This window comes from Rhinolophus hipposideros (genome assembly GCF_964194185.1).
Source record: "Rhinolophus hipposideros genome assembly, chromosome: 3".
Lineage (NCBI taxonomy): Eukaryota > Metazoa > Chordata > Mammalia > Chiroptera > Rhinolophidae > Rhinolophus > Rhinolophus hipposideros.
The window spans coordinates 57375141-57389216 of NC_138049.1; the positions used below are offsets into that span (position 1 = coordinate 57375141).

Sequence of the window (14076 nt, forward strand, 5' to 3'; positions counted from 1 at the left end):
CTTTTGTCTCTCAGCTAATAAATAGTCAGATGGGAATATTAACCCAGTTATGTCTAATTACTGACCTATCCTTTTCTTCTGTATAATGCAGTGTTTCCATGGAACCCTATAATAACATTTGTCTTTATTAGTCTATAACTTGCTGTTTATCTCCTCTTCCTTTACATTATTTTTATATTCCATTGTCTAATATTTTCATCTTCTTCTTTGTTGTGCAAACTCGCCACTTTCATGCTCCAAACAAGCCAAAGTCATTTGCTGACCTTCCATGCTTTCCATAAAACCTTATCTGTATTGCATCTGATTCACTCCAACATTTTTATTATCTAAAATAACACATATATTTTATCACTTCTGAAACATTCATTTGTTAATGTTGCTACTAAAGTAAAAAGGCAATGCAGAGACAAAATGGTTACCAAAGACCTGTCTCTATTATGACAAAAATAATAAAAAAAATAATTAGTCAAAATTCAAGAATTTAGAATTCTCACTATTTGCAAAGTGTCTCTGGAACAAAACCAGGAAAACACAGCCCCTGAATTGAAGTGAAGATGCACTCAACCCAGGAATAGCCAGCAGACACAGAACAAGAGCCAAAGAGCCCATCATTTCATCTGATCCTTCAAGTTCACTGCATAGAAAGAAAGGAAGCTTTCCCTTAGAGTAAGCCTTGTTTATGTTTTTGTTGTTTTCGGAACACAAGTAAGAAATAGGAGGCAGAATAAGTTAGAAAATTAGGGATAAAAGGAAGGGGAGAGGTGCACCAGACTCAGGGTTGGTGGTATTGGTTATAACAGCAATAATAACGAAGGCAGACGGGTGACAGAAACTGCATGAGCAGCAGACATTTGAACATCAGAGAAAAAATATTATGACAAAGAAATAAAGTAAAAACATCTGTGCATCAGGCCAAAAGGTAAAAGGGAAGTATGCTTATCTTCAGTCTACCTCTTTGATAAAGGAGAAAAGTCAGAGGCTTTGAAATTTCTAACCTAGGGTTAGATGAGAAATCTACCCTAGATAATATAAATATGTGACTCTCAGACTTTGATAATTAAACAAAGCCTTGCCTTTAATTTGTGACCCTGTTCTCAATTTCTAGAAGTATGTAAGCTATATCAAATCTCAAGTCTTCACTATAAATATGAAATCATTTTAAATACTTCAGGGTGTCACAGAAGTAGGAAGGAGTATCAGAATTTGAATATTTACATGGCTATAACTAAACCAATGGTTATTAAAAACTCTTAAAGATTATTCCAGCTCAAATATTCTACACATCTTCCATTCAGTTATTACTCATGGGACATAATTTTCTAAAATATAATATCTCATAGTAAGTTCAATGTTAATGGACATTGTTACTTTCAGTTCACCTCTGCAAAGATGCATTGAATATCCTCCGTGCATTAGTTGGGGAGCTAGGCATTAGGGTTAGGAAGATGAATAAGCAACCCATTTCAAAGTAATCCAGTGGAGGAAACACATAAATATATCAGGCCACTGTGATGTATAAGGACATAATGTGGTACTGATAATCTTGCACAGGATACCAATACAGAGAAAGGGCATGTTTTCTAGCCTGGGGTATAGGAGATGCCTATTAGAGTAGATGACAGCTATGCTCGGTCTGGAAGGGATAGTCTACACGTAAGCAAACTAAAACAGCAATGAACCCTTTTCCTTTGATTATTTGAAAAAGTTTAGGCACCCTTAAAACTCTTAAATATTAGAGAAACATTAAGGCCATGAGAAAATATGCATATATACCATTTTTTGTTTAATGGTTTTTATTTAAAATCTACTGTGATTACACAAAATTGACATTTCTTATATCCTGTGGTTTAGGTTCAAATTTTAATTTCCCAACATAAAAATTCTCAATTCCTTGATCTGCCTTACACTATAACCTACATAGTCAGGAATAACTAATTAAGAGTCTAATAATGCATTTTAAATACAATATATTTGCTGTAAAAGTTTCCTTCTTAGTTTCTGTCTTAGTGAGGGATTCATTAACCTCAGGTTTCACATGTTTAAAGCATTCCATCATTAGGAAGTAACAAGGACGAACAAATAGCATACCACAGATAAGGAGCTTACCAAAACAAGCATTTATTGAAGTCTTTTGTCATTGTTGGGGAACAATTTCCCATGGGTCTCTCACATTGCTGCACATCTTATAAAAGAAGCACTGGCTGTTTTGGTCTTAACTATTTTAAAAATATATTTGTAAAGCAAACAGCCTTGGAAGATAGAAATAGCATCTCCTCCTAGAGCAAAGGGAGGCGTGCTTACCATCCATTATAAAATATTTGCATTCCTTAATTTCAGGGTCCCTTTCTTACAGTGTTTCAATATGATTTGGTCTGCTCTCTGTTGCCTTGTGGAAATCGGGAACCAACGCAAAAATGTTGATACTCTTGCTACTGCTATTGTGAATAATAGTGTCCGTCATCTCTGATCCAGAAGTGTAATGTCTTCCTTCTACTAGCATCCATAGATCTGTGTCAGGTTTTCACAGCAGCTTAAAAGCAGAGTTACATCTCACTCCCTTCAGAGTCTTTGATAATGTTGGTGATGAGGATGGGATGCTGACAGAGACATGGCTTTCTTTCTAGAAAAGGAAGGATGAGGATTGCACAGGTCCATTAATGGGATTTGAGGGAAGTCTCTGGGAATCAGTAGCAAATTATATTGTAACTGGGCAACTATTAATAATAGTCCTCTATTTTTTGGTGCATAATGAAGAGAAATTGAGGATGTCACTGCAGACTACGTAACAAGAAATAGGTAAAATACAGCCATCAAAATGCTGTTCTGTGGCTAATTCTCTCCTAGGTGGAAGGACTTCCTTGCCAATCTGATGGCCAGCCTCTGATCTGCAGCACTAGTTAGTAGTAAGATTAGTGTTGGGTAAGATTATTGCTGGGTAAGCAGGAGGCGGCTCCCCATTTGAGACAAGTTAGAGAAATGCACATACACTGAGTGTGAAAGGGGAAACTCCATGAACAGAAAACAGACGAGTTATTAAAAGTTTGACTGGTTCACATAGAAAGAAGGAGGAGGCGTGGAGCATATTGCTCGTAAAGGAATAATGGCAAATAATAGGTTGTCTGACGGCCAAACCTCTCCTTCATCCCATCATACCAAACTTAGACCCATTTGGAAGTGACAGTAAAATCTCTCAGAGTTTTTACAGTGGGTTCTGGCTGCTGTGAGGGAGTGTTAGCTCTCGTGGGGAGAGTTCCTTGAGATAGAAAACCTCCTGTGGGAAACCAGAGATGCAGCATTGACTAGTATCTATGAGCTTTTACTGCCCTGTATTGATTTTTTATTATTATTATTTTAATTTATTAGTTTCAGGTGTACAAGACAAGGTAATACTTAGACGTTCATCATTTATATCCCTCACACTGTGAACCTCCCTCCCCCCATCCACTATCCCTCCAACCTCACACAGAGCCATCACATTATATATGTAAAATTATAGTTGGCATTCATTAATGTTTAGCTTCTGGTGTACAATGCCATGATCAGGCATCCCCTGTATTGAGTTTTGAATTCTGATTAATTGACCCACTGAAGAATGAGAAAGAGACCCCAAAAAATCTAGATAAATTATTAAGGTCACCCCCACTGTGCAAAGAAACTCCCTCAGCCTTGATGTTAAAACCATCAAGTGCTTAAGAGAGGCTCTCTAGACAATGGGGCATCTAATGCCCCAAACCATGGTGAATTCCTTAAAGAAGGTCGCCACGGTGTGAGCCAATGTCAAGTCAGTCAGAGGTCACAAATCCGATGGCCTTAGCAAAGAAGCAATGTGGCGATGGTTTTTGAATCCAGGGATTCCCAAGGCTGAAGTACCAGCTATGAGGGCTTTGCTTCCCCCTATAGAGTATTGGGTGGGCCAAAAATACTTGAAGTTCATTTGGCTATTCCACGATCCATTGCCACATTACTTGAACTGAGAGTACATATGAAGCCTCTCTTTTTTCCTGCTCCTGATTTCTCTCTGCCCCTTCACCCTGATCTATAATTTAAAGTGAAACATAAGTAGAGGCCAAGGTATCCCGATCCCCAACAGGGATGAAAGGACATACTCGTACACACCCACCTAAGTATGCTGGATCATTTCAGGGGAGAGAAGGAGTCAAACCTTATAAATATGTTGAATTCGGATGCCCAGGTTGCTCTGTTACCTGGATCTACAGAACACTCAGATTCAGCTAATGGGAGTTAGGGAGAATTTACAGTGGAAAAGGCAAGCTAATCTGAAGTTGCAGATGGACAGCTTTTGACCAATTTAATGTGATATTTTTGTTGTTTCTACATCTGATTGTATAGTAGGAATTAATGTGTTATATGCTTATATTTCACCACCCATTAAGTGCCTGAGAAGATTATCACAATTGGGAAAGGCCATGTGCAAGGAAGTGCGAATGGAACATGTAAATCACTTTTTAGTCTTCACCCTGTTTCTTCCCAGATGGCCCAACAAGAACAGTATCAAATCCCGGGAGGGAAAAAGGAAACCACAGCCCTGATTACAGACTTGAAGAGAATCTGGGTAGTAAAAGATTCAGTATTTTAATAGAACAGCCCAGTAAGACCACTGAAAAGAATGAGAACTAGAAGCTTAGAATGGATTATCACCAACTGATCATGTAACTGAATCCATTGCACAGACTAAACATTTTCTATAGTATCTTCGACAGTGTCAATGCCTTCTTTTCTATCCCACTGATTCCTGAGGACAAACACCCGCTCACATTCATGTGTCATGGTCACCAATATACATTTGTAGTAACCCCCCAAGTTACTACAGCCTATCTCCAGGGGTAGCTAAATTCCTCTGCCATCTGCCCTCAGTAGGTGGGCAGTCTGAGTGCCTCTACCCTCTGCTGTATGAAGCTTTAACTATATCATGATATCCTATTGATGACAACGTCAGAAGTTTCTATTAGCAATGCCTAGACTGTGGTGTTATCATGTTTCCACCAGCCGGGGTGGCTGATAAACCCTGACAAACCAGGGCTCTGCTTGTCAAATACATTTTCTTGGGATTATATGGGCGGATTTGCAGTAGTCAATCCCTGTTGCAGTCAAAAAAAAAAAAAAAAAAAAACACACAAAAAAAACCAACTGCTATCTATTCAACTCCAACCAACAAAGATGCTCAGCATCTTAAAGGAATTTTTGGTACCGGAGACAGTATGTGCCTCACTGTCTACATACACCTTCATTTCAGCGAATCCAAAAATTAGCATCCTTTGACTGGGGCCCAAACCAATACACTGTCTTTGAAACTGTCCAGTAAGCTGCAGTACATTCTCACATCTGTAAGAGATCTGTGAGATACAAGTCTCTGTGGCTAATAATTCTACTGACTGGAGACTCTGGAAAAGGGAGACAGCCTTGAACTTGCAGGTCCTCTTTGGGGTTTTGGAATGCTCAGCTCCCTAACATGCAGGGTACACCCCTACTAGATATACATCTTTTGAGAAGCAGCTATTAGCTTGCTACTGAGCTCTTATCAAAATTGAACTCCTTACTCATGGAGGTTTTATGACTGTCTGCCTGCTGTTTTCATTTTGGGGTGATCAACTCAGACTCAGTGACTATGTGAGCAAGGGTCCTACAGACTCACTTAGCAAATGGTATATTCAAGCCCTCGGCTTGCCTGCCTCCTGTGGCATCTCAGTTTTACATGAAAAAATGGCTCTCCAAAACTTGCAAGGAAACTGTTGCAAGGCTCCTAAATTTAATTCTCTGCTGAACCTGCCATTCCCTGCCAGACAGCTCTGACCATGGTTGGATCTACATTCTCCTTAATCTTACCAAGAAATGTACCAGATATAGCAGGGTACATCCCCAGCTTCTGCATTTCCCAGATGAAATGCCTATTAACACCTCTGCCTGTCTTTCCCATTTCCGTTTCTGTAGCTATTGCTTAGCAGTCAGTGAGGCAGAGAAATACCACCAGGATGTTGATGTGAATAAACAGGACACGTCAGATTGACTGTCCTCATGCAGCCCGTCCGAAGCAAGGACTCAAATCAATTACTTGTGCTTAACTTAGAGGGTAAAATCTCAGGCCTTTCCTGGATCTTGTAAATCAGCAGGGATTGGCTATTGAAATAGCCAGTTGTTTCCTATAGGTCAAGACAGTGAAGCCATCATTATTAACAGCCCTATGTCTCTTTGTATCATACACATATATCTACTCAATAAATATTCATTATTAGAGTAAATGGGATACAGAGATTTAAAATTACCTGTTTAAATTGAAATATATTTTGTTAAAACATTTTATAAACATTTAACTACTGAATAGATACTACATATATTGTTCATTGTCTACATTTTTCTCTGTCTTCTGTACATTTCCTTTGAATGTACCTTAAAGATTTAGGTTTCTTAAAAGACAAATTTGGTATTTCAAACTTATGTTAAAAGTATAAAATTAGTTGTATTCGCTTTAAAAAAATTACCCTGTGACGTACGAGGATTGACTCAACCATTGGTTTCATTAGTATAGGACATTCTATGTTACTTCATAATCATAGGTTCCTGCATTGTCAAACAAAAATTTTTGTCAGAGTTAAAATTAATATGGAAATCAATGTAAACATATGCTATTTTAAACACATTATTTTTGTGCAAAACTTACTCATGGCATACGGCCATCCATTTTGGCATGGCGTGTTAAGACTAAGTTTTTTCTCGGGACAACCTTGTTCGGTAACAGGGTGGCTGCCCTGGATTAAAACCAGCTGTTCATTATCTGTCTCTCCAGTTAGACTGGAAGCAGCTTCAGGTCAGGATCCACATCATATTCATCCTCATGTCTGTAGATACCACTTACGTTCTTGCCAGGTCGTAGGCCTGAATAAGTGGAGCCTGAATTACACTCCAAACCAATTAAGAGATGGAGTTCTCCTTTCAGTTAAGTCTGCATCTTAATTGGTTTGAAAAAGCCCATTTCCTAAGACAAAGTTTCCTCTTCTGCTTTTGAAGCAGCTACTCAGCAGTCCAAAAATCAGAGTCCCCAAACTTCCATTAACCCAGGCACACTTAAACGATGCAGGCTTCTTCCACACAGATAGCAATCTATTCGTATATTACTATGCTACTCCTTCTAGGTGAAATCACACTGATGAGCCCTCATCACCAAGAATGTATTTGAAAGTCTGTTTTTTACTCAGTAATGACGACTGTTCTCCATTGATTTAGTCATTCACTTCAACTGACCTATCAGGATACTGGTGAAGAGAAAGCTAAAAGTGCTAGGATTTTTAATTGTGGACTTGGAAATTTGTGAAACAAATTTATCTTCCCTGACCACCTAATGTATTCACAGACAATGGTGACCAAAAAAAGCAAAACACACAGATACACAAACTTTCTCCGTGGTGACAAAAAGATTGAATATGCAGAGAGATGAAACTATAAGAAACTATAAGTTTATTTCCACTGTTTTGCTTACAAAAACCAAAATCTGTTTTGAGGACTATTTTCCAATGAACTATCTATTAAAAGTAAAAATGGAAGTGTCCATAGTATACAGTTACCATAAAAGAAACTGATACCGTATGATTGACACATTTATAATAAAACATTAAGCAAAAGTAAGGATTTTTGGGTGAACCAATGAGAGTTATATTTTAAAAATATTTCCCAAGCTTTGAGTGAGAAAGTTGGGAAAAAGTGAGCAGAAAAACATTACTTTTAACTATAATGGTTATAAGACCATACATTCTCTCTGAGGAAGGCACAGATTTTTATTTCATTTCATTTTTATTTTTCTTTAATATCCAAACATATTTCTCCCTTATTACCTTTTTAAAATAAAATAAGGGGGAAACTGGTATTTATTTTATAGAAAGATATGCAGCATGGAGTCAGGAGACCTGGATTCTAATTGTCTCTATTAATTACTTAAGAACCGTGGGTAGTTATTGAAAGTGATGGAACTAGAATGCCTTCTACATCCTTTAATTAATGTCTAAATTCTGTGATTCCTCCTGTTAAGAATGCCAAGCATTCCATTTATTCACTTAGCGAAGTGAATAAAAATTATTTTCCATAATCCCATGTTAAAGTCAGAGAATCGAAATGTTTCTCTCCTGTAAAAATTTTAATTGTACACGAGAGTTGATCTTAAGAGAGTATGACTTTGACAGTAGTGCTGTAAAACTTTGGCTGAATCATCATGCTAGTTTTGAAATATTAATTTGCTTATTTACTCTTTAAGAATGCTTTTTGTAATATTCCATCTAGTATAGAATAAAGACAGAAAACAATGCAATCTGTAAACATAGGTAATAGTCTGATACGTACAGGTACAATATGAGGATTACTTTGAATTCATAAAATTTGAAGCATTTTATAATATACAAATTCTTGTAAATTTATAAATAAAAATGCAAATGCAAACATCAATAAAATGAATAATACTTCCTTCCATAAACGTAAATAGGAAAGTGTGAGAGATATATAGTAAACTATGAAAATATGTAGTTATTCCACCAGTGAATCTTCTTGCCTTCATAAGACGGTAAATCACTTGGCTCTTTATCAAATATTGTAATTTTAGATAAAACAGTGTGTGTGAGTATGTGTGTTTTCCTTCTTTCAAGGTTTTGTTTTTAAGTTTGTCTAGAATTTTATTTAGGTTAGTTTACATACAGGAGTTTGCCTATAATCCCTGGGTTTTACTGAATAAAATGAATGTATCACTTTATTTTTAAAAATTGTATTTTTATTGTTGTCAATTGACAGTTTATTGCTGTCAATAAGACATTTCTTAAAATTCAAGTTGGAAAAACAGGTGTTATTCCAAATACCAAAGTAATAGAAGCTGCATTTAGTTACTTTTACTTGAGTAAAGAATTTAAGCAAGTATCCATAGGTTTTTATCCTTTCTCTCATTTCTCCCTTCTTGCCTGATTTCCCTTCTTCAGCCCACCCCCTTTACTCAAAAGCCAAAAATGGCTTCACATGGAACGTTCAACTAATTGCAGTCTATTTCTGAAATTATCTATATCATTTCCACAATTTTAAATTACTCTTTTCCTCTGTAAACATTTAATTTAGACCTATCCCATCCTCTAGGTGGCATATAGTTATGAGCATTATTAGATACAAGTTAATGATATCCAAAGATTTGTCATTCAAATATTGGTATGCCTTGTCTCCCCAAGTGTTATATTCAGCTGTTTTTGCATAGCCTTAATAATGACAATGACATTAAATTTAGGCAGTTCTCAAGTTCCAGATCACCAAGAGTTCTTTACAAAAATCCCTGCCATAATGTATGGCAGATTAATTATTTGCATTCTTATAGACCATTTTAATATTACATGTATACCAGCATATATCCTTACAAAAGGAATGATGAGACATTTCTGACATTGGATAGAATTTGACATTAATTATAATTATGTGAGGAGGTATTGTCCTGAACTTGTCATAATTTACACAATTATGGGCAATAATTGATCAAAGTCAGCATTGCTCTTTGCTATCCCTTTTGTTCGACCAGGATGTATCTTTTCCAACACAGATGCATTATTGTTGGACATATTGCATATAGTAAGCATTCAGTTGTTATCCAGAGGGTAAAAACATTTAGAGAAAAAAAAAAGATCTTTTGATTTAGTTCATAACTTACCTATTATCTATGCACCTGTATGACCAATATGAATATTTGCAGTAATTGTTAGTTTAAATACTTAGTTTTGAATATTCTTCTTAGTCAAGCACTAATTTTGTCAACTAAAATTTCCAAATTTAGAAAACCAACAATAAAATCATTACTCATAGCCCCTCCTGACTTTGCAGCTCTCCACATACACCTACAATCATCCCTTGTCAGTGACTTGCTCACTGCATTTCTTCCTACCTTTACACAAGAAAAGAGAAATAAAGGCTTGGATACAGTTTGAAAACAAAATTAAAAAAAAAAAATCTTGACATTGGAGAAGGCAAGATTTTAAGGCAATGCTCACTAGACAAATTCTCTAGATAATTGTCCAACTTTCCCTCTATTTCTTGTGTAGGCAGAGACTTGCTCTTTTAAGGTGAAGACACGTATATCTCTCTCCACCAACTTTGAGAGCAAAAATGACAATTTAATTCCAATCTCCTCAAAACTCTTTAAAATAACAATAATAATATTACCAGGAAATTTATATTCACGCACTACATACTCAAATGGAGCACTTTTAAAGTTTCTAACATTTATTTCTGAATACTCTTCATTGCTTAGAACACAAGCCCTACGGCCAAGGGATCTATGGAGTAAAATATGCAGAAGTTACCACTTCAGCACTTCTTTTAAAAGCTAAATTAAAAATTGAGTGAGGGTAGTTTTCTTTTTAAGATTTTAATACATGGGGAATCGGGAATACAAACTTTAGTATTTAAATTGTCTCTCCCTGTGCTCACTCATTCCTTCGTCTCCCTTGCTCATCATATTCATTCACTGAATACAACTCTTTTTTCTCTCAAGCCAAATAGAAATACTAAAACGTTAAACATGGTTTCACAAGAAAAGGGCTGCTACCCAAAGAAAACTACAGAAAGACTGTCTGGATGCGAATACACTACCAACACCAGAAATATCCAGACAGTGCAGGTACCTTTTAATATCTTTTCTGATTTTACTATGTCCTTCTTTAGCCAAACCTAAAGAAAAAATAAGGGCTTTGGCTTATTGCAGATTGAAAGGGTCAGTTTAGTGCTACTCTAGTCTCCTTCAAGAAAAAGCTTCTTATCCTCAGGAGTTACTGAGCTTTTGATGTTGTTGCTGAGGGAGATCCATCACCCAGTCAGGTGCACGCTGCTCAACCTAGAGCCGAGATCGATTCCGGAAGAACAGGTATGTAGGGGCGTTCCTTGTTAGCAGCGTTCCTATGTTATATTAGAGGCTAAGATGCCTCTAAAGGAACACAAGGAATCTGAGTGGTGTAAATGGTTGTTCAAAACAACCGTTGTTAAAACAACAATAACAAAAAAGTTTAGTCGCAAAAGGTGTGTTTTTTTTTTAATCTGTCTTTTTTTTTCATGCTTGATCATACCCTAAACAGCCCAGGTGCTGAGAAACACACAAAGTAACTGTACCTAAGCCAGGATCACCGCGTGTCTGTGTCAGCTCCCTGAGATGACTGTCAGATAAGCTGGAGAGGCACCAACGTGTGCAGGCAATGAGGTCAGAATTCCCTGGGAGGACCATTGGCTCTGCGAAGGAATACGGCGGGACAGTGGGGGCTCGCGAGCTAAGCTTTGGAAAAGGAGGGAAGGTGGGTCAGGGCGGACTTTGTGGAGAAGGCTTTGTCAGTGTGAGACCGGGTGAAGCGTGGCAGAGGGGGGCGTTTGCGGTCTGGCAGAAGCGGGAAATCAGAAGGGAAAAACGGGGGGACCGTGAGGACGGAGAGGACCCTGTCTGGGGCAGCGGGAGGATCGGGGCCATCCACTGCTGCTGCTAGGGTGGGAGCTCCGAAATTGGAAAGTGAGGCGGGACCGAGGGCGGCCCGGGAGGGAAAGGGGTTCAGGTTGCCAGCAGGTGGAGTTGAAATCAAACAACCCCTGGGGGACCGCCGAGCAGCGTCCTCCGCGACCACCTGCCTGGAGGCAGAAGAATCCCAGCAGGTGGTTTGGGGTACCTCCTAAAGCAAAAGGCGTTTTCTCCGCGCCCAGCCTCAGCGCCCGACCCCCTGCGCTCTCCGGGCTACTCACCGGTCGGGAGAGGAAAGCGCCATCCGGGCGCGCGCGAGGGCTGCGCGGCGCAGGCGGCAGGCAGGGCCCGGCGGCGGCGGCGCTGTCCTAGGCGCGGGACTGGAGCCGGCGGACACAGAGGTGGCTGGAGCCGCGGCGGGGACGCGAGGAGCTCCGGGCGGGGAGGGCGGTGAATTCGGAGCTGCAGCGCCGCGCGCGCTCTCTGCCCATCTCCGGATCCGCTAAAGCGGCTACTGCTGCTGCCGCTGGAGGGGAGGGAGGCGAGGAGGAGGGGAGGAGACACGCGGCTGGGAGGGAGGGAGGGCAGAGAAATGGGGGTGGAGGAGAGAGTGGGGAGAAGGGGAGACGATCACCCAGAGTGGAGAGGAGGGAGGGAGAGAGGCGCGCACGAGCACATCAAAGGTTCCCACCAGAAGAGCTCCGGGAGGAGAAATTCTTGACGAAGTGTTGGGTCTCTCTCCCCCTCCCCTACCTCCCCTCCCCTCTTTCTCCCTTCGCGCCCTTTCCTTGGGCCCTTCCTCCCAAGGCTCTGGCAGGGGTTACCCAGGCTCGGCTGCAGCCGGGGCTTCTGCGCTCTGATGAGGTTGCTGAGCCCAAGAGGTGGCCGCGACAGCTCTCAGCGCCACCGGCCTGAGGCACCTGTGCGCGCACACACCGCCGACCGCTCCATTGCGGCGGCTCGCAGCTGGGGATCTGCGGGCCCTTGCTCTCCTTCACTTGCCTTTCTGGTCAGATTATAATCAGATTGTGCATCCGTGACATCTGTGTCGTCCCCCTATTGCTGTCTGCTTCCCTGCGCGCTCTTTTGGCACAAAGTGTCCGGGCAGAAGGCGCCAGCAGAGAGCTCAATTCAGGCCACCATCGCCTGCCCCTTGGAGCTGTTGCCTGGGCAGAGGTGGCAGTGTTTGCCGCCCGGGTAGACCATCTAACGAGGTAAAAAAAAAAAAAAAAAAATCCTATGACCCGATTCCCTGGGACTTTGTTCTCAATTATCTAGGAAGGTTGTAAGTATGAAGGGCACAGGGGCATTCTATTATCTTCTGTCATGGTTCTCCTCTTCTCCCAACGTCTTTGAAAACCAGGATATGACTTAACACGTTTAATCGAAATATTTCGCGATCTGTTTATTGAAGATCTTTTCGTTTTTACCCTAGATCTAGGATTGCCCCCTATTGTGGATTTTCTTGGTTCTGTTCGGCTATGAATAGTCCTATTTATTCGCAAATAAAGACTCCCATGAATATAAATACTGTATTTAGCGCCCGTACACTCACAAGATAGAGGGTGCGAATCCACATTTTCAGTAAATATAAAAACAATTGGGACACTATTGACTGATTGCTGTGAACCGTATTTTTTTGTTTCATAATATCTACTTGGTTGTTGAGGGTAAGCCCGGAGAAAATAGATTATTTGCATAAAATGTATAAGACTAGGAAAAGCAAGTAATAAAACTCTCCTCAAATAACATAAAGTGATCAGATTACTCCCTCCCTGTGAGCACCCTGGAGGGAAAGAGTTTCTGATTTTGTTTGTGTGTGTATGTGCTTGTGTGAGTTTTGTTTTAGTAGTCTGTCAGTTACTTAAGAGTCATTTTTAAAAACCAAAAGGATCTTAATTTTTAGAATAAATAAATTAGGCATTTTATTTTAATTTAGTATGTCTTATATAACGAATGTACTCATATTAAAATAGGTGCACTCTCAATTGTAAATGCAATATGGAGAAGCATTTTTAATGCAATAAAGCATACCCAAATGTTGATGTAAAGCCTCTAGATCTTCTCATATACATTTACATGAGAAAAAAAATGTTAGTAATAAAGTATTACCCAATGGTCTAGGTAGTCTCAACTTGCTAGAATCTTTCATGTGGAGTATATCTGCCAGTGGAAATACTTGGTTTCACATCTACCTGATATCTGAATGAGAGTAGCACCTCCCCATCAAGGGAACAGATATAAATGCTCATAAAAAACCTCAGCTTTAAAAGGCATGCATTACTGTCTCCAGATGTTCAGCATTGCACCATGCAAATTCACCATATGCTATTCTTTCAGAGAAGACCATAGACAGAAAATGGTTGGTGAAGACCTATAGTTCATTTGATTCTAAGTCTTCTCAGCTATTGCTGTATTAATAGAAGTGAGCAGTAAAATTTTCAAATACTAGTGGCTCCTTGGGCAGGAAGTGATGACAAAGCATTGAACCTTCATTTTCACATTCCTGTTTAGGATATTTCACATTCCTCCTTTCAGATGATCTGCCTTTAAGAATTTTTGCTATTTTCCTCCTATACTTGATTATTAAACTGTAATAGTAATATTTGCAC

General features: G+C 39.5%; 1 protein-coding gene across 2 annotated transcripts in view; it reads right to left on the bottom strand.

Moving 5' to 3' along the window:
- FUT9 (fucosyltransferase 9) overlaps positions 1-12544 on the bottom strand; it is a 170216-nt gene extending 157672 nt beyond the window's left edge. The window contains exons 1-2 of one of the 2 annotated variants that reach the window (XM_081044829.1): positions 12289-12544; positions 11746-12032 (exon numbers count right to left, since the gene is read on the bottom strand). The gene's annotated coding sequence lies outside the window, so the exon portion shown is untranslated. The remainder of the gene's footprint in view (positions 1-11745; positions 12033-12288) is intronic. The other variant, XM_081044826.1, reaches the window with a different exon arrangement.
- Positions 12545-14076: the final 1532 nt, after the last annotated feature.